This window comes from Canis aureus, chromosome 29, assembly GCF_053574225.1.
Source record: "Canis aureus isolate CA01 chromosome 29, VMU_Caureus_v.1.0, whole genome shotgun sequence".
Taxonomy (NCBI): Eukaryota; Metazoa; Chordata; class Mammalia; order Carnivora; family Canidae; genus Canis; species Canis aureus.
In genome coordinates this window covers 4405307-4429409 of record NC_135639.1, presented here as the reverse complement: position 1 = coordinate 4429409, position 24103 = coordinate 4405307, and the positions used below count along the sequence as shown (strand labels likewise).

General features: G+C 50.5%; 1 protein-coding gene across 7 annotated transcripts in view; it reads left to right on the top strand.

The window, feature by feature from the left end:
* The window catches only part of PTPRE (protein tyrosine phosphatase receptor type E), a 158328-nt gene that overhangs the window by 63193 nt on the left and 71032 nt on the right, over nt 1–24103 (top strand). Inside the window, exon 1 of one of the 7 annotated variants that reach the window (XM_077877211.1) lies at nt 12766–13780. The exons of the other annotated variants lie outside the window; for them this stretch is intronic. The gene's annotated coding sequence lies outside the window, so the exon portion shown is untranslated. Of the gene's footprint in view, nt 1–12765; nt 13781–24103 lie in introns of those variants that run through there. 7 annotated transcript variants of the gene reach the window in all.

Here is a 24103-nt window from a genome sequence, read left to right as displayed (position 1 = left end):
AAGACACGCCGTGGCCTTTTTGTGTTTCACTTAATCGGCTTACTGGTGTTAAGTTCCCTAAAGAAATCGAGGGAAGAGAATCTGAGAGCTTTGGGAAGTGGTTGTAGTATGTGGGCAAGTGGCCCTGGGTGCTCACCATCAGTGAGCGTCCCAGGATGTGGGTGGCCAGGAAGTCGTGTTTTTTTTATGTGCATCATCTTGTTTGAAATACTTTAACTCTGTCCGGAATTATTTTAAGGTCAGTGGGTCGGCTGTTCTGCTTTGGCTGGCCCCCTTTGTGGGTCTCGTGGCAATGTTTCATCTGGGGCGTGAATGCTGATGGTCTTGCTGGTGTGATAAAAGGCATTTGGGTTGTACGGACTGTTGCTCCCTGTCTTGGAGGAAATGCAAATATAGTTAGCGATTTGTCAAGGGAGAGAATGGAAAAGGCTCCACCTGCCACCCACTAAGCTAATTGTAGTGTCCCAGTTCTCTATTGTATCGTTGTCGGATGTTACCGATATTGAATGGCATGATCTACTTGAGCAAATGCAAGTGTCAGCAGTGGGCTCCAAGAGAAGGAATATTACTGGGGTGGTATTACTGGGTGGAGACTTACGGTCAAGAAGTCTGCAATCCCTTGTTGCCTCGGCATCCTAAGCAGGAGGGGGTTGGCTCATCCATATTGGTTTGGATGGGTCTTCAACATGCTACTTACACAGAGCAGTGGCTCCCTACCTCGCCGGAATGAAACATTGGAGGGTCCTGCCCCACAGACTCACCTCCTTCCCAAAATGCAAGATCCAGGTTATGGTTTGTTAAAAGCATCTGCCCTTGGCCTTCTATCTCCACCCAGCGCTGGCCCTTCACACCCTATCTTGCCATTGCCTGTTCTAGGATTTCTGTCCTTTTGGCAAGTTGGCCCACTGCCTGGCCATGTCGCTCAGCCTGGTGCCATCTTTCATCCTCCTTTCATTAGGAAAGTCAAGGTGGCTTTCAGAAGCTGTGAGTGCGTAGGTAAAAAGTGCTTCTTGTTTCAGGAATTTTCTCTCCATGTGACGCAAGGCTGTTCCAAGCATGACCCCTTCCTGTGGAGGCTACCTTATTTGATGCCTCTGTTTGGAATCTGCTGCTAGGGCGTCAGGGGAGAATGTCAGATTGATATTTCAGCCTGTGGCAGCTTCACTGCTAAACATTTGAGTCTTCTTCCAGAATTTCAAGATTTCAGCTAACAGAAGGGAATTTATTTCCCATTTTGGTGGTGGTGGTGGGGGGTGGTTAGAAACTTGCTTTGGAGTCAGTTAGAACTAAATAAATAGCTCACTTTGGGCAGAGCAGGAGAGAGTAAGCCCCCTAAGGTTGGTGGCTATTCCAAGCTGCCTCTACAGGCAGTGGGCGGCTGCAGGGCAGGAGCCCTGTAGATGCCTTCTGGGCGAACACAGGAACCCACTGTGTTCTGGGGAGCCCGCCCTGCTATCAGCAGGCCGTCCCTTCCTAGGGCCACTGTGTTGTGTAAGTGAGCTCACCCCGACTTGGCTGTTAATAAAATTCTTGAGGGACACTCAGGGGGCTCAGCGGTTGAGCATTCACCTTCGGCCCAGGTCGTGATCCCTTCCTGGGATCGAGTCCCACATTGGGCTCCCTGCAGGGAGCCTGCTTCTCCCTCTGCCTATGTCTCTGCCTCTCTCTCTCTCTGTGTCTCTCACGAATAAATAAATATAATCTTTAAAAAAATAAAATAAATAAAATAAAATAAAATAAAATAAAATTCTTGAAATTAACATCCGCACAAAATTATGGCAGTTGTTTCTGTTTAAGGAAGTCTTTTAGCTGGGTAATGATGTATGTGCCATGACTGTCATGGAGATCCAAAGGAGTTCTCTTTTCTAGCAATAGTCTCTGATTTTTCATTTAAAAAAAGGGCACTTAGGGGCACCTGGGTGGCTCAGTGAGTTGGGCATCTGACTCTTGACTCAGGTTGTGATCTCATGGGCTCTGCACTCAGCCCGGAGTTGGCTCGGGATTCTCTCTCCCTCTCTCTCCCCTTGTACACTTCCCGCCACCATGCTTTCTCTTTCTCTCTCTTTCACACACACTCTCTCTTGCTCTCAAATAAGTAAAATCTTTAAAAAAAAAGGGGGGGGGCACTCTCTATAAATATTTGACCTTAAAAAAGAGAGAGTCAACTTTCTCCTGTTTAACTGGATTAAGGGGGGCCTTTTTAGCATGACCACCATTCCCATGGTTTTCTTTTATTTCTCCTTTTTGTAACATGTAAAAATACACTTGGAAAGTGACACTATAATTCACATCAACCATCAAACATGACCAACATTCCCTCAACCAGAGAATGCTTGCAACTCTGTGGGTCTCGGTTGCACAGTATTTAAATAATGCAGTGGAATGTCGGCGTTAAGAATTTATGCAAGACATGTAATTAAGGCTTAAATATTGTTTCCGGGCTCTATGAGGTCTTATATTGCTATACCAAAGGGTATCCACCAGTAAGTAAAATTAAATGATACCGTAACTTGACTATTTCACTTTGGCTCGTGGAAATACCAAAGGAATAAAAGGCAACGAAATTAACGTGCTGGTATTAACAGTGAATTTAATTTTAAAATTAACTTGGAATATTCCTTCACTAGCTGTCTCCCCTTTAACGATCCATCATGCCTCCCCTGTCCGTTTCCATATGTGTGATTTTTTTCTCTTCTAAGTCGTGTTTCTTTTCCTTGGTGTGGAGTCGAATGGCCGCCACGGCGGGAAAAGACAAGAAGAATCCGAATGTCTCTAAATGTTTGCGGGCAGAGCGCACCAGTTAGCATGTGCTTTCTGCCCGCCTCAGCTGGGCCTGCGTTTCTGCAGGTGGAACAGACCTTCCCATGCTGGCTTCTGCATCTGCGGAAAGAAAACAAGAAGCTTTGCGGATGATGTGCAGAGCGTGGAAGGCTTGAAACCTTTTTCAGATATTTGATTCCTGTTTCCTGTTTTTGCCCTGTTCTTGGGTTTTTATTTGCATCGGTGGATCCTCTGGGTTTCCCATTGAGCAAACCGTGTTTCTCCCAGCAGCAAAGGAGCTATTCTCCTGTAAACTGAAACTGGAAGCTGACAGTAAGTTGGAAGGACGCCTTTGGACCTGCTGGTGACAAACGGATTAATCCCTCATTTATTTCCACTTCCATTTTCCCCCCCAGGAAAGTTTCAACGTTCTTCCAAGAAGTACCTCCTAAAAGAGTCTACTAGGTAATCGTTTGTCATAGAGCAAAGCCATGGATATTAAGCTGTCACAGTTTCCACTTGGAGGAAATAGGAACACAGCTTTTCTATATAAACTCCTGGCTCAGCCCTGGGCTCCTGCGGACTCAGTGCAGGGCTGGGATTCTTCGAGAAATCCTTTTCCAGCTCATAGGAAAACATGGATTCTCGCAGGCCACGATGGCTTCCCGGGGTCATTCCAGGAGGACAAGAGGTAAAGGGAAGCTGCAAGGGGGAATCTTTTCTCATCGCTTTGGATTTTAGGTCGCGGCTGTTTGTAATATAATTCCCAAGGTATTTTAAAACTTCGGTTCAAGGAAGCAGTCATTAAGTGAAAATCTGGCAAGCACCGCAGGTAACTTGGTCCAGCCCTGTGCAGGAAATCTGGGATTTATGCTTCAGGAAACTGTTTTAATCCACTGCAGCCTGGCCAAGTGGTGTATGGGGATAGTGGACAGGGCGGGAGGGTGGTCTGGCTGCCAGCAATCCAAGGTGAGGTCCACCTTTTAGGAAAACAATCCCCAATTATTGTCGACTGGATGACACATCAAAATCCCACCCATTTTAAGTCGGACATTTCCTCTTTTTATAATCGAATCCACCCTCTTAACTTTCTGTATTAGCTAGATTTGCGAAAGTGGCATTTTAGTTAGAAGTGACTTGGGGAGAACCTGGGAAGCAGGTGCTGCCCAGTGGAAGGAACGTGAACCAGTCCCCATTCGATGCGGGCCCTCGCCCCACCTGCAGTCTATCAACCGGGTGATGTCCTCATGTGACTCAGGACACTGAGCAACAGGAGGATGAATCCATTCTGTTCAAAATTGCCCATGCAAGGTGACTTTTTAAAGCAGCTTATTATAATACAGAGTTTGGTATAAGATACTTAAAATGTTGGAAAAGAAAAGATCTCTGTGGAATTGCTGAACAAAGATATGTCTCTGTGTAGCTTTTCTTCTTGTTTTGAATGAAAATGAGCATAAGCAAAAAAAAAAATTGGATTTGTCTTATTTTGTGAGGGGGTGCTGATTGGATTCTAATAAGTCTAAAAAAAATAGGTTGATGGTGTTTAAATGATTTCAAATACCTCTACCAAGATTGGTTTGCTATCAGAAATGATAGAGATTTTGTGTTCCAGTGCTGTATATAAAAATACATTTATTTTTATTTTAATTTTTTTTATAAAAATACATTTAAAACCACCAGGTTACCATGCTGCTGCTGAGAGATGAATTTTTTCACGACGTCATGTTGGTGGAAATTATTATTCACAAAAACAGGACTTGATCTATTTCCTGTTTTGCCAGATAGCTCATATGCCTTATGCCGAAAACATAAATTGCATTTATAAAACTGTGCACGCAGGCAGGTAGAGCATTTTACAGTTTACGAAGCGTGCTCACTCAGGCCTCAGAGATTCCCGGAGGCAGCCTGGGCGTGCATCCTCACCTCCACCTTGAAGATGAGAAGACAGGGACCCGGGCAGGCTGGGCAAAGTGAGTTGGGAGGACAGTGGGACGGGACTCGTCATTGTCCCGCAGCCCCTGCGCTGTGCACAGGTTCCTCTCCCACCGAGAAGCCAGGCGGCTCTCGTTAGCATCACCCACAATGAGGAAGGGGACCTGCCCCAAAGAAAATAATGTTTTCCATTGCGAAAAATATAATTTTGCAGTTATGCAAGGTAGTAGAAGATAGTAATAAATAAGAACATATCCTGCAGGTTCTGCAAACAGGTTGCTGGTAGGTAATTATATTTTGGAACCAGGTTATGATCAGTTGAGTTGATCTTGGCCAGAGTTCCAAACGTTTCCGCACGTTATCTGCTGACCAAATCCAGTTTTCTAATCTCTCTTCACACGCTTGCCAGGCTTCCTTTCGGCACAGCGCGGGGTTGGTTGGTTCCCTCCACCAGCGTTTACCAGGTGTCCCCTGCGGGCTCTTAATTGTGCAAGGTCTTGACAAATGGAGTGGTAGGCCCTGGTTCTGACTTCAGGAAATATCGCCTGTAGGGCCCGTGTTTGAGTCCTTGCTGTAGCAACTGTAATTGTGTGTTTTGCACAGGAGCCTAGGAAAGGATTGGACGCACAAGAGTTTAGTTCCAGAAAGCTGAATGACTTAGACACATCCCTTTGTGCCCTGAGTCATACATACGTTCTTTGTCTAAAAAATAAAGATCTGGGTGAGAATGTGTTTAAAGGCCCCTTGCAGACAAAGTTGATGTTCTCGGGTGATGCCCGTCTGGGCTTGGAGTTAATACAGAAATCCCTCTAAAGTAGCCACTGCTGTGAACCTGCCAAGCCTGGGCCCGATGCATCCATCACCTTCCCTGCCGGGATGAGGTCTATACCTCATGATGTAAATGTTTTATAATCTTTGCTTGGAAAAGAAAGCAGCTGTCCTTTGCTGCCTTCTCTTCCCGCTGCTTTTATTTGTGTTTGCTCCCGCTGCCTCCGAAAGAGGCAGGGACCTAGAAAGGAGGGTTTTATTAATAGGGAGGTGTTTTTGAAAAGCAATATTCTTTCCATAGTGTTGCTTACATGTGCAAAGAGAAAACTGGAATCCTTGGGCTTTGATTTAAAAACTTCAGTCCCCCCCCCCCAAAAAAAAATAAAAAATAAAGACTTCAGCCCAAGCATGAGGTAGTAACGCGAGGTACTTCCCCACACTGTCCTGAGCTGCATCCTGGCACGTGGTTCTGGGGGCTGGGTGATGCTCTGTGTTACCTGGAGAAGCGAGTCACTGGGACGGAGGATGGCTCGATCTTGTCGGAAACCATGGAAACCCCCAGTGCCACGCTGCTTCCCTCTCCTCCTGCGAGTCATGGAGTCATTGGGAAAAGACAGGCTGGGGGGTGCCGGTCTCGGGGATGAGGTTGGGGTCCTGGAGGCACCCAGTGCAAGCGAGATCGCACTCAGAGCCGACACTGTTTCCAAGTCCTGTTTCTGGATTCCTTCCAACCTGAAGTCAACACCGACATTCTGTTGTGCTGTTTCCTGTTGTGGGTGGATTTATTTAATTTTTAATGAGTGATTCACAGCCCATGGCTGTGTGTTTTCCTCCTGCTGAGAATTAAGACCTGTTTCCTTTAAAAAAATTTATTTTTGCTGGGATCTGGGTAATGTGGTGCTCCGCACACTTGTGGAGACATCACAGGGAGACACGGTGATATGACCAAGAGAAGGCATTTAGCCTCCCCCTGGGCTTTTACGAAATAGTGATGAGGGTATCTCGTGACCAGAGTGCCCCCAGTTGGAGGACATCAGGCCTCATTAAACATCCCAAACCCTCCTTTCTATGAAAATGGCTTTAAACTCTGTGTAGCTGTTTTAAAAATTTTCCCCCATGTTGCTACAAATCCATTGCATTTGGAAAGCCACGTGGTCATTCTCCCTCCCAGAGAGCCTAGTGACATCATCAGTTTCCACTCACTCAAGCTTCCTGAGTCCGCCTGTTTGTGCCAAGTGGCCTCTGTCCACCCGGCTGGGCTCATGTACCCCTCCTGGTCCATAACCTTCGCAGACGCTCCTGAGCCGCTACACTCAGCTCCAAGGGCCCCGGCATGGGGTTTGGGTACTAAGTCAGCACTCCAGGTACCTCTCCGATATTCGAGGACCATGTCAGAATTCTTCATACTGCATCAGAAATATATATATTACATGGAGAATCCAAGTACCGAGCCGGTTCTCCAAGTACCTTCTCTAGAAATTCAGATACCGTGTCAGATAGCCAGGCATTGTGCCACAAGTCCAGATGCCTAGTCAGAAACCCAAGTAGCACATTTGGGTCCTAAAAGCCTCCTGAAAGTCTGGACGTTTGTCATGCTGGTGCATGTAGGAGTCTTCATTTTTCACTAGAATGTGTTGACCCCTTCCTGAAATTCATTTGAAAGGTAAAAAACAAACAAACAAATAAATTTAAAAATTAACTTTTATTTCAGCTGGGCTGTCATGCATTTTATAGAAATTTGGCTGTTGTGTAAGTCATAGTGTTCCTGGGAAATATGAAACAGTCTGGCATTGGCCCTGGTCACAGAGCGCAGTGAGCCCGGCCGAGGGTCGGCGGATGCTTGAGGAGGTTGCTCCTTGACGTTTCTAATCCAGATTCCGTGAAAGACACGGAGCTCGTGTCACTGGGGTCTCAGCAATCCTGGTAGGAAGGGTTTTTTTTTTTTTTTTAAAGATTTTATGTATTTATTCATGAGAAACACACACAGAGAGGCAGAGACACAGGCAGAGGGAGAAGCAGGCTCCATGCAGGGACCCTGACGTGGGACTCGATCCCAGGACCCCAGGGTCACGCCCTGGGCTGAAGGCAGACGCTCAACCACTGAGCCACCCGGGCGTCCCCGGTGGGAAGTTTCTTAAATCCACAGGAAATGGTTTTCTTGGAGCATGTGGTTAAATGAGAATTAAATCCTCATCTTGGGAGATGAAAAGTCCAATGAAGAGGACAGCCCGATGAAGGCCGCAGTCCACAGTAGGAGACGCCTGTTATCCTGACCGCGTGTTCTCCTCCCCGTGACTTACGGACGATGTAAGACGTCACTGCAGGTAGTGCCTGGCTGGATCCTTGCAAAAGGACAGCGAGCAGTGGGTCTGGCCGCGTGCCTGCTGGTGACCCATGGGGCACAGCAGCTTGGGGGGGGGCAGCCAGCGTCCTAACGCCGCTCGATGCCCCAGGGTTGCCCAGCACCCAGCAGACCCCCCCAACTCCTCGAAAGGCTGGTGAAGGAGGGGATGAGCCAGTGGGGGGTTATAGGGAGTCGGGGGGCAAGCATCCTGCAGAAAGAAAGCACCTTCACACCCTACACAGAGCCTGGGGCGGCACTGAGTGCAAACAAGGCTGGGTGGCTTGTTCAAAAGGATAAAAAACATTTTCCTTTCTCCTGTGATCTTTCTTTGGATCTGTCATGGTGGGTTTTTTGTTGTTTTATTTTGTTTTAAATTTCTATTTAATGCTGTGCTCCCCGGGGCTCGGGGGATACTGCGGGCAGTACCGAGCCTCACGGGTGCCCAAGACTGGGCCCTGCCACTTGGTGGCAAGTGCCCACACTGGGGGCTGGGCTGGGGAGCAGATCATCAGGAACCTGCCCTGGGCAGGTGGCGGAAGGTGGGCCAGGCGGGAATGAGGCTCCGGACCCCCGGATGCCCTGCCACTGGCCCATCCGACTGCGCTCACCAAACACAAATTCAGAGTTAAAATTCCTACAGACGAAGGCAGCGGCTACTGGGCGTAGCCCCCAGGTGCCAGGCCCTTCTGAACGTGGATTCCTGGGGGGTGGCTCTGGTCGCACGTCCCTGGAGCGGCCCCGCTGTAAGAAATGATGGTCAGAGCGCGGGAATGTTCACCCGAGGATTTTGTAATAAGGGGCTTCTGTTCCCAACGAGCGCTTTAATTCTCCCTGTTGCATCATTAGTTTCTGGGAAGGTGAGCCCTGCCCGCCCGGGGACGGCCCTCGCTCCCTGAGCCCCGTCCCTCTTCCTACCTCACTGTCTCTACATGGTCATCCCAGCCCGCACTGCCCCTTGGCATGAACTTATCCGCTCCGTCCCCCGTTGCGGTGTACGCAGCCGGTGAGGGCGAATGAATGAATATGCAGTTAGTATTCCTTACACCGGTCTACATGGTGCTTGGAGCACGGTGGATATAAATAAATAAATGAGGTCAACTAACACCCCCGAGTGCAGAGTGCAGAGTCGGGGCTTGCCAGAAGGCGGGTGTGGCAGCCGGGGGACCGAGTTCAAACACCAGCTTGCAGGGTGCTGGGGCGGGGGAGGCGCAGCTCAGCGGTGGAGCATCTGCCTTTGGCTCAGGGTGTGATCCCGGAGACCCGGGATCGAGTCCCGCATTGGGGTCCCCACAGGGAGCCTGCTTCTCCCTCTGCCCCACCAGCTCACCCTCCGCGGGCTGCCCAGCAGCAGAACGGTCATGCGCCTTTTTGGGCCTCCATTTGGAGGACTTAGAGGGGTACCTGCAGCCCCCAGATTCTCAGGGTCAGTGGCTTCAGAAGAGCACCACAGACTTCCCCAGCAGGTGCTCAGCTGACGGCCTGGAGCCTGCAGCCGGGTTTGCACCGGACAGCCCCCAAGGCCTTCTGTGGTTTCATAAACAGCTTTGTGCGATAGATGGTGATAAACACCCCCGTGAACGCCTTGTTTTCCCGTGATGCCGCAGTATTTGGCCAGTCCTCCTTGTTGGCATAACCGGGTGGCTGAGATAAGCATTGCTTGGAGTTGTCTCGGGTTTGCTGAGCGCTGGGGAAAGCTGTCAGGTCAGGAGCCTAATCGTTCCTCTGTGCCTCGTTGAGCATTTCTGCCCGTGTTTGTACTCAATCTCCACATGTGCACACGCTGGGGAAAAAAAAAAAATCCCAGGCCACCTTGAACTAAATGGATTTGACCTCTATTTCTAAAATGTGTGTGCGTGTGAAGTAGGGAGCTTTTCTTTGAGGTTTCAGCGAGCCATCGACTCCACTTGCTCCTGCCTCCGATGACAGCTCTGGCATTCAAGAGTCTAGTTTCTCTGGGAGAATTCATGTCGTGGACATCTTGTTGCCGGGAACCGGTGCAATTCACTTTTCATTTCAAGATGATGTAAAGCCTCATGTGTTATTCCCAGTGTGGACGTGGAGCCGTGAATGATGTCTAATTATTTGGAACGAGAGAGCCTAAGAAGGACATGCCGTGTCCGAAGCCTCCGTTGCTCAGCAACGTGTAATTTTTACCTGTGTTTCACCAAAGGCAGGTAAATGGGCCAAAGCCCACTTAAAATTGATAGTGTATAAAGGGGAAACCTGCCCTGGTCAGATGATTGCTTCTGCCACAGATAAGCACGGATGAGGGGGTCCGGGTGGGGCTGCAGGCTGCAGGGCTGCACACCGGTGCACGCAGCGTGACGCAGGGGGCTCAGTGGTACCCCATCCTTCCTGCACCCTACTGACTTAGGAGTAAAGCGTATCAAATTGCTCAGGATTCTAACTGTACGATCTCCAGCTTAAGAATCTTCATGGGACACCTGGGTGGCCCAGTCGGTCGAGCGTCTGTCTTCGGCTCAGGTCAGGATCCTGGGGTCCTGGGATCAAGTCCTGCGTCCTGCTTCCGGCTCATCGGGGAGTCTGCTTCTCCCTCTTCCCCTGCTCATGCTTGTGCTTTCTCTCTCTCTCTCATAAATGAATAAAATAAAAAAAAAAAATCAAGTGGAATCTCCTTCAGAAGGTTTCCCGCTGAGGCCAGCCCTGTTATAAGTGTGGCCCCTCAGTATGGAGCCCACGTCTATGCATTTCCCATCCGTCCAGGAGCCCCAGCTCCCACTGTCTGCCTTGGTGCCCGTGAGCAGCTCAGCTCCTGAAATCTCTTCTTCCCAGGGAAGGAGGACGCAGAGGGCCGCAGGGCTCACATCACACACCCTCAGGCTGTGCGCTCGCAAACACGCTGGGCGGGCGGGTCCTGGCTGTTGGGAGTGGCTGCAAATGCCACAACCCCATTTCTTTGTGGAGTGGGTGTCGCAAGAAGTGTGTGTCTATTCATTGTTTTTAGCCTCGGCTCAAAGCCCCCATGACATTCTTTCCTACGCGGGGAGGGTTTTCTTTCTGTTCCTAAAACAACAAACCTTCTCAGCTTCAAGCCTGGCCAATCTTTATAGAGTCGTTGGCAAAAAGAGAAAGGAAAAAAAAAGAGAGAGAGAGAGAGAGAGAGAGAAAGGAGCAAAGAAGGCAAAAACAAAGCAAAAACAAATAAAGGGCATTGGTGGTGATAGTCGGAGAGGGAGTCGTGGAAACAAAAGACCCGAACGCACAAATAACCCGACTCAAACCCAGGTTAATAACTTCATGACTTGGAGCCGAATTTAGATTTGACATTTTCCTTGAAGTCTGGCTTTACTTAATTAGCACCTTTTCCAAATAGCGACCTCTGAAGTCCACTCCAGGTTACTTCTCCCTTTTTGATGAACACCGTTTTGTCAGAAGTCCAAGCCAGCTCTTAGGACCATTTGCAGTAGGAGCTGAGGACACCAGCTGCCGGCCCGAGTGTCCAGACAAACCCGGTGTCTGCAGAAGGTGAAGCAGTGAGGTCCACGTGCTCCACAGGGGCGCTTCCACCTGCCAGCTCCAAGGCCAGTCCTCGCGTCCCCGCTCTGCTGCGGGGCTGTCAAGGCCTAGACAGCTTCTCACAGCCTGGACTCCAGGGTCACAGCCTCAGGGCACCAGCATCCTTGAGTTCAAGTGGAGCGCAGCCCAGGACTAGCACACCCCTCGTTGTGTTTAAGGCAGACCCCACAGGTTAGAGACCTCAGGGATTAACTGAGGTGTCACGTGTGTATGTGTGCACTAGTTACAAGTAAGAGCAAGATCAGAGATGCACACGTAGCAGAACTCAGCCGTTGCCTGGAAAACAAGTGTGGCAGAGGTTCCATAAACGTGAGCTCCCAACCGGGAACCATTTGTTTTTGCTGATTTCTAGTTACGTCACTTTTGCTCTCGGAGAAGCTTTCCTCAGGTCGTCGGAAATAGTAAGAAGTTTCTCCCTGGGATTAATAAAGGGGAGTACGCTAAGGTATCGTGTGAGATGTTTCGTCTGCGTGTTTTTAATGTCGGGGCTCGCGCCGGTGCTGGGTTGTGTGCAAGGGCACTCTCAGCTGTCCCCATGCATCACCGCCGCGGCATGAAGCGCGGAGTTCTGTTAACTAAGTTTTACATAGCCAGGTGTTTGTTTTCCAAAAAAAAAAAAAAAAAACCTGTGCCACGTGAAACAAATGGTTTGATTTAACTGTGTGGTGTGACCGCCGTGGGAAGCAGTTGAGCACACAGCAGCAATGCCGCAGCATCACCATGGCAACCGGTAGAAATAATGGCCCCCTTCGGGAACGGGGAGATCTCAATCGTGCTGCACGCGAGTGGCGTTGGCTGTCTGCAGGAGAGATGGTTTTCAGTGATTGTTTCAGAAATTCCTTATCAACAGAAAATGAATGAGAAGCGGTGTTTTCAGGAAATAAACGGATTTGCAGGCAACTAACGCGATCATCGAGGTCCCCGAGGAGGGCAAGGCCGAGATCCGAGAAGCTGGGGACTGCACGCCCACCCCGGGTCCAGTAACTGCGCAGAGTCTGGCCACTGTCCCTGCCGCACAGAGCCCATCTCCAGGACCGTGGCTGATTTTTTTCTTTTTTCTTTTTCTTTTTTTTTTTTTTTTTTTTCTGTATTGGAGGCAGAAAGGATGGGGGTGGGGGCGGATTCGCTGGAGTTTCTAGCACAGTCCTTGCACAAGCAAGTACTCCGTAAACAGTCCTTGAAATCACATTGTCAGGGCCGAATGAAAGTCAGTGCCTGGGGCTGGCCAGAGGACTTGTCATAGCATTAAAAAAAATAATAATAAAAAAAATAAAAACAGAAAACCAAAAAAGTAAGACGTTAGAGCAAACCATTGTCCCACACGGTGTGGCGCTCTGGTGCACGTGTGTGAGGGTTGCTCCGCAGAGCTGGACACGGCGTTAGAGCTGCCCGTGTGCATGTGACCCCGGCAGGTCAGCCACGGCCTCCCGGGGAGGGGCACCTGCTTGATGAAGCCACTGCCTTCCCGGGGGAATTCGGTTCAACCCCCAGAATGGGAAATAAAGAAGCTTCCACTTTGTCGCAGGGGGAAGGACGACTTGGTAACAACAGGCCGGCAGCAGGAGTTTCGGTTTTTCGGGTAACAGGGGAGAGAGTCATCATGTGGGTACGTTTCCCTTTTTTATTTTAGGAAGTGCTGCGGAAGAAAACGGAGATATTTTGGATACGAGAAGTTGACTCTGCAAAGCAGCACCGTGCCGGAAATAGAATTGCTCTTCGGGCTGAGTGGAAAGCTCTAGGATGAGGGAAATGTTCCTCTCAGCCCTGTTCGGGGCCAGGCTCTCATGATGGATGTGCCAACGGGCCTCTCTTCCCACGTTGTCACCGTAGATGTATTTCGATTTCGTTTTTTTTTTTTTTTTGCCTTGAAAGAACCCTTTTGAACGTGTAACATCAGCAGTGGGTTTTGCCGGAAAACCAGACGCGCGGCACCGGAGCTCGGGATCCGGGCTGTGCCCCGTCCACTCGTCCCCCCTGCCCTCTGCCCCCCACGCCCAGGACACCGCCGCTGACCCCTGCTTCCCCAGCCGGCCGGGGACTGTCACCTGCCGCAGCCGCCACCCCCGGCTTGCTCCGCTCCCGGCAGCCAGACTGGATCCTATGCCGCCTTTCTTAGTGATTTATTTTAAGGTGGGGGCAGAAAAGAAAAGTCACCACGCCACGACGATTAGGAATTAATTTTTCATCGTGTATGTCAACGAGAGCCGAGCGATCTCTCCTGTCCCCTTTTCCTGGCTGGATTTTTGGCTCTGGTTTCTGATGACAGTGCCGCCAGCCGCCAGCCTCGGAAGGAGAATCACAAAGGGAATGCCCACGTAAATAATGTATTGCCTCTCGCGTCCGTGGCCCGCTTGGAGTCGGCCAGGGAGCCCCCGGCGCTGCGGACGTGGGTTCGCACCAGGTGATCATCTGGGGGCTGCTCAGAAAGCGGTGCTCTCTGTAAGTATCCGCGGATGCGGAATACAGGCGCGCGAGGGGATTTCCGGAACGTTCCTTCTGTCTCTCACTTAGGTTGCGAGGAGAACGGGTTCCCCAGCAGCTTTTAAAGTTTAATAGCTCATGTTGCGACTCCCTGATAAGCTAGGCGTGTCGTGGCAATTCTGTTTTTTTTTTTAATTTTTTTTACATTTTTTTTTTTATTTTTGCCGAGTCTGTGCGTGAGTTTCCCCCACCAGTTTGTACGATGTAGCATCCACGTAGGTGGTGGTTGTGCAGTTTTTTGGGAGTGATTCATGCCAGTCTTCTGCTTCCCTACTTCATAAATTGCTATTTAACGTGTAAGTGCTTCGCTCTCCCACCTAAAACATCGTAGCTAAATGTGCTGGGAGCTGCGAGAACGTGCTCGACGTCTTGGACACGCGCCTTCCCACCAATGTGAACATCATAAAGGCACTTTAGGAAATATTTGGCACGAAAGCTGACTAAGCAATTGTTTGAAACATTGCAGCGTGAAATTGGAGGAAGAGATTTTTTCTGCCCGCGTTTCTTTTCGCTCCCTCTCTCTATTTTTAAGCATACAGCCTGTGGTCGGAGGCGGCACCACCGTGAAGAGCCCACGTTCTCCCAGAGACCTTCTTTGATAAACACACAAATTACTTTTCAATTGCAGATCTGCTGCCTGGATAAACCCAGGTCCGACTCGCCTGTGAATTATTTTTGATACGTATGGGGAGAGCAGCTTTCCTGCTGGGGGGGAAATAATAGGTTGCATCCTGTGCAGTGTTTTATTTCAACCAGCTTATCCCAGAACGCCGGCCTCTCCTCGCTGCCCCACAAGCTCTGTCCTCCACTCAAAGGATGCCGGTCATCCCCACGTCACCCTAAGAAATCCGCTGGCCCTGACTGGGGTCCCTGGCCCCGAGCGCTCAGCAGGGTGGGGTCCCATCACGCGCCAGGTGGTGACCGTGCCCAGGGACGGGTTGCTGCTCCGCCAGAGTCACTCAGAGCCCAGGCGGATGGGGGTCCCTGTGCATTTGGGCCTCCACATGGAGCCTAACAAGTGGGATCCACAGTTCGCTGTAAATATAACGTTTGCTTTATTTTGTTTGCATTAGGGAGAACCTTAGACTATCTTATGTTAGAAAGTCTGGGGTGGGGGGGAACCTACTTGTGCTTTGATTATGGTGGGAAGGGGCTTCCATTACCTTCCGGTCAACCATGAGCCACCCCAACGTTCTTCGCTAAAGAGGAATCTGATTGTGTGCCTGTGCACGTAGGCATGCGTGCTGTGCAGGGAACAGCATGCAGAGAAAGGGGACACTGCAAAGCGTGGATGGGGATGCTCTTAAGGAGCACTCGGTTTTCCATTTGCTTTCTTTCACCTTGGGCAGCCTGGTTGCTGGTGAGCTGGGGAAAGGCCCATAGTGAGTGAAGCCCGAGCTTTCTGTGTACAGTGTTTTATCCCAGGTGTGTGCTGGGCAGTGACGGCGGTTTCAGGAAGCCTGTATGCAGGTGGCCACCTGCAGGAGAGCTTCGCAGGGGAAAGCATAGGAAAGAGAATGCTCTTCAGGAGTAGGCTGGGAACGGACATCGCCGTCTGACTCCGGGGCCCCAGTGATACGAGCCTGAGGGCGGGAGGAGGCAGCGATGGGGCCACCAGGAGAAGTCGGTGGTGCCAAAGCCCAGGAATTGGGGGGGGGTGATGCCCGCTTTGCTTGTCATCTTCTCAGCACCTGGCACCCTGCGTGGCACATAGCAGGTGTTCACGCAGCCGTTTCTGTGTACTTGAAAATGAACTAAAGGACAGGCAACATCATCTCGCTTTTGCAAGATTTGGGGGTCATATGTCTTACATATGACATGCTCTGTCCACTGTGTGTTCACTGCGCATGTGTACCTACGTAGCTTGGGGTATTGAAAAGCAGCGTGGGCTTCACCAGACAGTGCGTTCAAATCCTGCCTTGTCGCTTCCTCACTGAGACCTCAGTTAAGGTCGTGACCAAGGGGCCAAGATGAGGCTGCTCCTCTGATGCACTCGACCTGCCACCTGCCTGGGAGCAGACCCCAGGCAGCTTCGCTGTTATTACCGTACTTGTCATTTCTTTCTTTCTCTCTTTTTTTTTCTTTAGAGATTTTGCTTATTTATTCATGAGAGACACAGAGAGAGAGAGAGAGAGACAGAGAGAGACAAAGACACAGGCAGAGGGAGAAGCAGGCTCTCTGTGGGGAGCCCAATGCGGGACTCGATCCTGCGACCCCGGGATCACACCCTGAGCCAAAGGCAGATGCTCAACCTCTGAGCCACCCAGGGGCTCGTGCGCTTGTCATTTCTGCCTTCACATTCCTCCCGATTACCCCGGGGAGCCGTGATTTGTATTTCTTGGGGAGACAAATTTTTAAAAACCAGCCACACTCTGGGAAGACAAACTTGCAAAAATATCTTCTAGCGCATTAAAGAATACGAGCCCGGTCGGTTCTGCAGCGTGCCGTAAGGTCCGTAGTTCGAAGCCATACCGTGTTACATTCACCCTGATTATAGTGCAAAAGAAGAGAAAAAGAAAAGGAAGTGGCATCCTAAGGCCAGTAAGCGGTTTTTAAGTGTAAAATAATCTCGAAGCGCTGAAAAATTAAAAGGCCATTTTACTCCATCCGTTTGCGGCAGTTTGTGAATGGACACGAGGCGCTGGAGTTGTGCCAGTTTTAAAATTAGAGCTAAAGAAATGAGACCCAACTTAATTAGTATAAATGTTGCCGTGTAGCTTCTAATAATGAGTGTCATTTGCGGGGCGGACTCACCATGTGGTTTCGCACAATGGGACCCGCGGAACGGAGGACGAGAATTTAATCAAGAGGAATGATTAATACAGAAGGGGGGCGGGCGTTGGGAGCCTTGGAAGCCTGGCGGGGGCCCCGGGGGCCTGCTGGGACAGCCCACCTGCAGCAGCGGTTCCAAGGGCCTCACGCGCCCCCGCCCAAGGGTGTCCTGCCCACCCGCCCCGGGAGGCCGTGTCCTCTGCGGAGCTGTGTGACTGCCCCCCGTTCCCTGAGCGTTTCTGTGCTGCCTCCTCACCTGGCAAGGGAGGGCACTGAGGCTCCCGCCGTCTTATTCTCGTGGTGGGGGCCTAACGGGGGGTCATGAAGGCAAGCACTCAGTACTTAGCACTGAGTCCACAGCACTCAACAGGTGCTGCTTGCTCTCACTTCCACAAATGTTATTATTGTCCATGAGGATCTTGGAAGCCAGACTGGGGAGGTTGGCTTTTCTCCCAAAGGTGGTCCTCGGGTGCTCTGTCTTTATGGAGACAAGAGTCACATGACGTACTATTGACCGTCTTACAGAGAACAGTTCAGGAGCACGTACTACGTCCATACTGTCGTGTAACTACCATCTCTACTAGTCCCCACACATCTTCCCCGCCCCAGAAGGAACCACCTGTGCCCATCAGCAGTTGCGTCCCATGTACCCCACCCCCAAGCCCCCAGCAACCGCGAATCTGCCTTCTTTCTCTGTTGACTTACTTCTTGTGGGTATTGCATACAATGAAATCATAGGCTCTGTGACCTTTTTGTCGGATTTCTATCTCGTAGCAGCATGTTTTGAGGATTAGCACACCTGCCCTAGCATGTGTCCATAGTTCCTTCCCTTTCCTGGCTGAATAATATCCCATCATGTGACAGACCACACTTGTTTTATCCACTCCATTGCTGATGAATGTTGTTTTTTGCTTTTGGCCTACCATGGATCGTGCTGCTAGGGATGTTCGGGTGCAAGTTTTTGTGTGAGCGCCTGTTCTGAGTTCTTTCAGGTAGATATCTACCCAGGGCTGGGATTACTGGGTGCCATCGTGACTCTCTGCGGAGTTGCCAAAGCTGCCCACAGTGGTCGTGCCGTTTTGCACTCCCATCAGCCGTGTGTGAGGGTTCCAGCTCTTTCACATCCCTGCCAACCCTTTAAAAACTTAGAGTCACCCTAGTGGGTGTGAAGTGGTATGGGATTGGGGGTTTGCTGTGCATTTCCCTAATGATCAGTGGGTATTGAGCTTTCTTGTGCTTGCTGGCCATTCATGGGTTATCTTTGGAGACATGTCCCCTCAAAGCCCTCATCTATTTTTTTGACTATTTGTCTTCCTGTTGTTGAGCTGTAGATATCTTTATGCATTCTGGATGCCAGATTCTTACCCCATATTCCTTGATAGTTTTTGGTGGAAACTGAGCAGTAAAAAACTTTGAATCACAAAGGGAGAAAGTCCTTTCCTTATTATTCTCCTCCTGTCTTCCTCAAACTCAAAGAGAGGCTCACTTTGAGTGTCTTTAACATCCTTGAAACTTGTTAATCTACCTTTTTAACAAAAGAACAGCAGGGTTTGACCGAAAGGCCTCCATTTCATTGCCTGCCTTCCTCCCAGTCCCTGAGTTGATGATTAAGGTGATCTCCGAGTATGGCTAGCAAGGCTACTTTTCCAATTTACACTAATGAGAAGGATTTCTTTTTAAATACACATATCTGAATTTTTAGGAAAAATGAGTGAGGGGCACCTGGCTGGCTCCATCAGAGGAGCATGCAACCCTTGATCTTGGAGTTGTCAGTTCGGGCCCCACGTGAGGTATAGAGATTACTTAAATAAATAAAACTTTAAAAAAAAGGGAGGGAAGGAAGGAAGGAAGGAAGGAAGGAAGGAAGGAAGGAAGGAAGGAAGGGAAAAATGAGTGAATGATGTGACAAGCTTGTGAAGGTGGTAAGAGAATCCCAGGGTGCTGCTGGAGGTCCCTGGGTGCCCCTGAGCAGGTGGCAGGTGAAGGACACCTAAGGCCAGCAGTCTGGATGGACAGTGCTGGGCGGGCCTGCCATTATGGACTTGTCCTCGCCAAGTTCTGGGAGATGTACTAAGCATGTGCTTCACGGTGTCTCACGGACTCCTCACTGCCGTGGGTGAGGTGAAGAAGGTCTTTTTCTTCAGAGCACAGGAAGGGTGTGAAATTCCCCTGAGAAAAGAATGTGGTAGGACATGGTGACTGATGGATGTGGGACATGAGGAAAGGAGGAGGATCTGGAAGGATCTGGAAGGACCTGGAAGGATCCCACAGCCAATGAAGGGAGACATAGGCAGATAGGAAACTGGATGCAAACCTTTCTTAGTTTCATGGGGCTGTCGTAAGACATTAACACAAACGTGGTGGCTTAAAACAACAGAAATGTGTTCTCTCATAGTTGTGGAGGCTGGAGGTGTGACGCTGGGGTGTCAGCAGGGCCATGCCACCTTTGAAGGCCCCACGAGGCACCCCTTCCATGCCTCTTCCAGCTTGGATTTCTCCCAACAACCTTTGGGTTCCTTGGCTTCTGACTCCATTGCCCCATTTCCACCTCACATGACCCTCTCTGGGGGGTGTGTCTGCATCTTCTCCTTTCTTCCAAGGCTACCAGTCATTGGATTGAGGGCCCATCCTAACCCGTCACGACCTCATTTTCACTGAACTAATTACATCCGCAGAGACCCCTATTTCCAAATAGGTCACATACTGAGATTCCAGGTAGATATGAATTTGGGGGATGGAAGGGACACAATTCAATGGTACAACACCCAGGGCAGGTTCTCCCCTTTCACTGAAGGAAGGTCTTAAGGGTGATGATGAAACCATTGGGTTTCCTAAGAGACGCAATCTAGCGCATCCATCCACCTTCCCGCTCGAGGCCTGGCCTCAGCTGCGGGCTGTACCACCGGGTCCCTGGGTGCAATTCACAGACCAAGAAGAAAGTGGGTTTTCACAGGCAAGGTTAAATCAGAGCACAAGAACCTACTTAGAGCTGCCTCTTAGATACTTAGGTAATTTGGATGAAGTTCACTGCTTAATCTAAGTCTCTTTCCTCCTGTCTGAGTCAAATAGAAATTAAGATGTTTACAGTCTTTCAAGCTTGCCAAATTATGTTTACACAGTTTTTAGATACAAAGGAGAGACAGAGCAATAGTTATGCTGTGTTAGTCCTGGGGTAGCATCTTTATTGAAAACTTCCGTTTGTGGATGGGAAGACTCCTTGATGGGGGGCTGCTGTCCTTTGCCTCCGACCGCCTGACTTTGCCAGGCCTGGGGTACAGAGGAAGGGAGATCAGTCAACATTTGAGGGGATAAAGGAATGAAGAAAGCCTCTCCCAGGACAATCAAAGGGCCTTCCCGAGCCCCAGAGATGTTGTCAAGTCCCATGAAAGAATCTTTTCACCAAAAGGAGCATTTCTGTGATGACTCTGCCCTCCCCTCCTCCCTGTCATCCTTGGATTTCAAATAAAAAAGATGTTCTTTGCTCAAAAGGGTTTGATACAGCTGATGTCCAGTCTGTCTGACTGTCCTAAAAGAGGTCAACGTTTCTTGGACCAGAACGTTCCTAAACGCAATTGAATAAACTCCGTTTCTCGTGGCCCGTTTCCTGTTTTCCTGTTACCTGACTTTCTAGCAGATTCTGACATTCATTTCTTTTGAGGTCTCTTTCCTCGCTTTTTTTCCCCTGGTAACAGAACAAGGAATTCTCAAAGGACATGAAATTCTGTGATTCTACATTGATAAATATTTGAGGAGATGCAGCTGCTGTTTATAGAGACATTGGTTAGGTAAAAACAAAGCTCAACCTGGGCTTGCTCGTTGGATTTTTTTTTTTTTTTTTTTTTGTAAACCTTTTGGCCATTTCATTCACTCACTGAACAAATATTTATGAAATACCCATTTTTAGGATGGAAGGGTGTTTCCAGGTATAACAGAATTAAAATGATGTTGTGAGCGTGGACATTTGGAATCCCAACGCCACAAAATGCTAACATGGCTTAGCACCGAAGCGGTTCATAGATTTGGAGTGGGGGTGGGGCGGAAGTGAAAGTAAATATTTTCAATGACTTTTTGGAATTTACAGAATGTGTTCTATTTGTCCCGAGAGGAAATGTTTTCCAGTTTAGACAGAGTCTCATGCTCCCCACGCTTGTCCTAGTAAAAATCTTACAGGATTTCAGAATATTCCCAGGTCTGGTGAGCTCACTGTGCCGGAGGAGACCTGGTTTTCAAAAATCTGGTTGTATTCAGACTGCCTGGGTTTGAACTCAGGCTCTGCCAGTTGAGAGCCGTAAAGCCTTGGGCAGGTTTCTTACCCTCTCTGATCCTCAGTCCTCCACCAGCCTTGTACGTCTCTGAGAGCTGCTGGGAGGGTCCAGGGTGTGTGTGTGTGAACTGTGGGGAGCGGTGTCCACGCCAGAGCGAGTACCCTGGAAAGGTCACTGTCATGACCAGGACCATTCCTAGTCCTCCTCTGTCTCGCTTCTTCTAGAAGTGGTTGTCGCTGAAATAAAGGTGCGTGTTCTGTCCCAGGTACCTAGTCCCCGTGTTGGCTTGCCATCCTCCCTGCAGCTCCCAGGGGCGGGCTTGCACCGGGGTGGGGAGCAGCCCCCGGGAAGAAGGCTTCCTTCCCCCTGGGGAAGCAGAGCAGGCTCTGTGCCAGGAGGGCCTGCAGAATTCCCTGGCTTGTGCACCTGCCAGGGGATGGGGCAGGGAGCTCTCTGCCTGAAATAGCCTCATTTCAGGATGGAGAAATCGTAGAGATTCTGAGCAACTTTCAGGGGTCAGGGATAAGGCCTCAAAAACCCAGTCCTGTTGTCTCTAAATCAAGTTGATCGGCGTCCCTTCTCCCGGTAGTCTGGGGGGCCCTGGAATGGAGGCAGTAGCCGAGCTGGGCTGGTGGGAGGCGAGCATCCCTCCCGTGGCCTCAGCGTGGGGAGGGCCCCACTCAAATGGCTTTACTCGTTCCTGCAGGCTGAGGTCACATCTTCTCTGGCCTTTCTGTGCTGACCCCTGCACCTGGCCAGGGGTGTGAGAAAGAGATGGAGCAGGGGAGACTCAGGAGCAGAGGCTGGAAGGCTCTAGCCCTTTCTCAGAAGCAGATGAGCCGAGTGTGATGCTTCCAGAAGCACAAGGCAGCCAGGCCACACTCTCATCCTGCCACGTTCCTCTGCTCCTTATGCGGCTGTGTGTCCAGCCAGCACATCAATCAGCAAACCCTGCGTGAGTCCCGGGCACAGTGCCAAGCCCAGAGGTGACAGAGAGGGGAGGTCTCTGGTCTGGTGGGTCCTGGGACTCTTCATGTGTCCTCTGCAGATCTTACCAGGATAAGCTCTCCATCTGGGACGGCTTAGGAAGTCACTGTTGGCACCTCCCTCCGTGGTGGCCTCCCACCCGGGCCGTGTCCAGGAGGCGGAGCGTGTGGGTGGGGTGTGGAGCGTCCAGCCAGGGCATGGGCCCCGCCACGGCTCCGAAAATGCTGTTGGGCCTATGAACCTGAGGCTTCTCGCTGCTCCAGAACCTGCTGGTCGTTCTGAAGGCTTGTGTCTCTGGGCCTGAAAACTTGCTTTAGGTTTCTTTCCCTGACTCCGAGCACCAGAGTCTATTATAAGAGAAATAAAATTGATTCTGTTGGCTGCTCGTTTAGCTGCCTTTGAGCTGAACATATTTTAAAGTGTTGATTCACATTCCAGAAAGGGTGTGAAGGGCTTTCTTCTTATCTTACAGACTTTCCCCAGAGGCTCAGTCAGGTCACCGTTTTGCTCATTTTATAGACTCCGAGAGGGAAGGAGCTGACCCAGAGCCACACAGATGGTGGCCCGGAGCCCAGGTCTCCTTGAACTGAAGGCCAAGTCACTGTGCTGCCGGGAGGGCGGCGGTGCTTTAAAAGATGCTGAAAAGAATTCAGTAATTTGCGGTTTTGAACCTGTTTAAATAGATTGCTTGCATCGAGGAGGATTTACTCAGCACCTTTCTGTTTGGCGAGGTTTCATACGAAGACACCAAATGTCTACCTTGGTTGAACGTGGTGGCCTCACATCATCTGGCTCTCCCGGTGGGGGGGGACATACAGTGGAGCCTCTAAGTCTTAATGCCTTCGAGAGAGAAAGAGGTCACTGTTGGCAATTATGCTGGCAGCTGCCGCGAACCGAGACCGTCCAGGACAAGTGGGCGCGTGGGCACGCTGGGCAAGGCCCCGTCTCGGCAGTGAGTGCCGTTGGTTTGACAGGCCGTTGGGGGGCAGCCCCTGGGTGCCGGGCCCTCTCCTGTCATGAACCAGGCCCACCCGTCCCAGCCTCGATAACCCAACGGGTTTGGAGCACTTTGTTCACCTGGCCTTGCTCATTGATCGCTGGATCCTTGACCTGCAGCCTCTGCATTTTACAGCAGAGGCGACTTGCTGAGCTCCTAGACGGGAGGTGGCGAAGCCAAGGGGGCTCCCAAAGCAGGTTCTTGCCCTTTGCCCTGGAGGCGGGAGAGGCTTGGCTTGGGGGGGGGGGGCTGACATTTTTCCTTTGAGGAACAACATAACTGCTCCCCTCCTTGGGGTACACCCCGTCAGGGCAGGGCCGTGCTGTCCACCTGGCCTGGCTCCTGGCCTCCCCTCCTCACACAGCCTCCCTCTCCCTCCCTGCCTTCCTGCCTCTCTCTCTCTCTCTCCTTCTTTCTCCCCCTTGGGCTCCCCAAAGGCAAACGTCACACCTAGCAGCTGCCATCAGTGGGTTTATTACATAACTGATAGCTGGTCCATTAAGCGGAAGGCAGGCAAAGACAACTGTGTCCTGGAAGTCCTCTGGGCTCATTAATTGCCACCCCCATCCTCATACAGAACTTTGTCTGCATATACTTGGAGTTATGGTTTCCAGTACAGTTAATTTTAATCTGAATGGAAGTATCGCTTCTTGTGAGAATCAGGTCCATGAACTGGATGCGGCGTGTCATCCGAATTATTGGTCACCCTCTCACTTCAGGCAAGGAAAGTCTATTCCAGTGTTAAATACCATTTTTAAAAAGATTTTATTTATTTATTCATGAGACACAGAGAGAGAGAGAGGCAGAGACACAGGCAGAGGGAGACGCAGGCCCCATGCAGGGAGCCCGATGTGGGACTCGGTCCCGGGACCCCGGGATCGTGACCTGAGCTGAAGGCAGATGCTCAGCCGCTGAGCCCCCCTAGGCGTCCCCCGGTGTTAATATCTTGACTGAGGGGGACATAATGGATCCACAGATGGTAAAATAAAATTCCGGGCTCAACGATGGGTGTGAGAGCACCTGCTCAGGTGCGTCTTTCAAAGCCGAGCACTAGTTAATCAGTTGAGCGTCATGAATGGAGAGAAAACTTGCCGGAGAACGAGTGTTGGTCCTGGCAGGAAGGGTGCTGCTGTTGGGGGGTGCGCAAGAACCAGGCACCTCGTTTCTGGAGTGGTGCAGCCAAGATGCTGGTGCCTGGAGCCTGACCTTGCAGGGGGTGGGCGCCCGGGCTCTGGAGCACCGGCAGGTGCCAGGGGATGT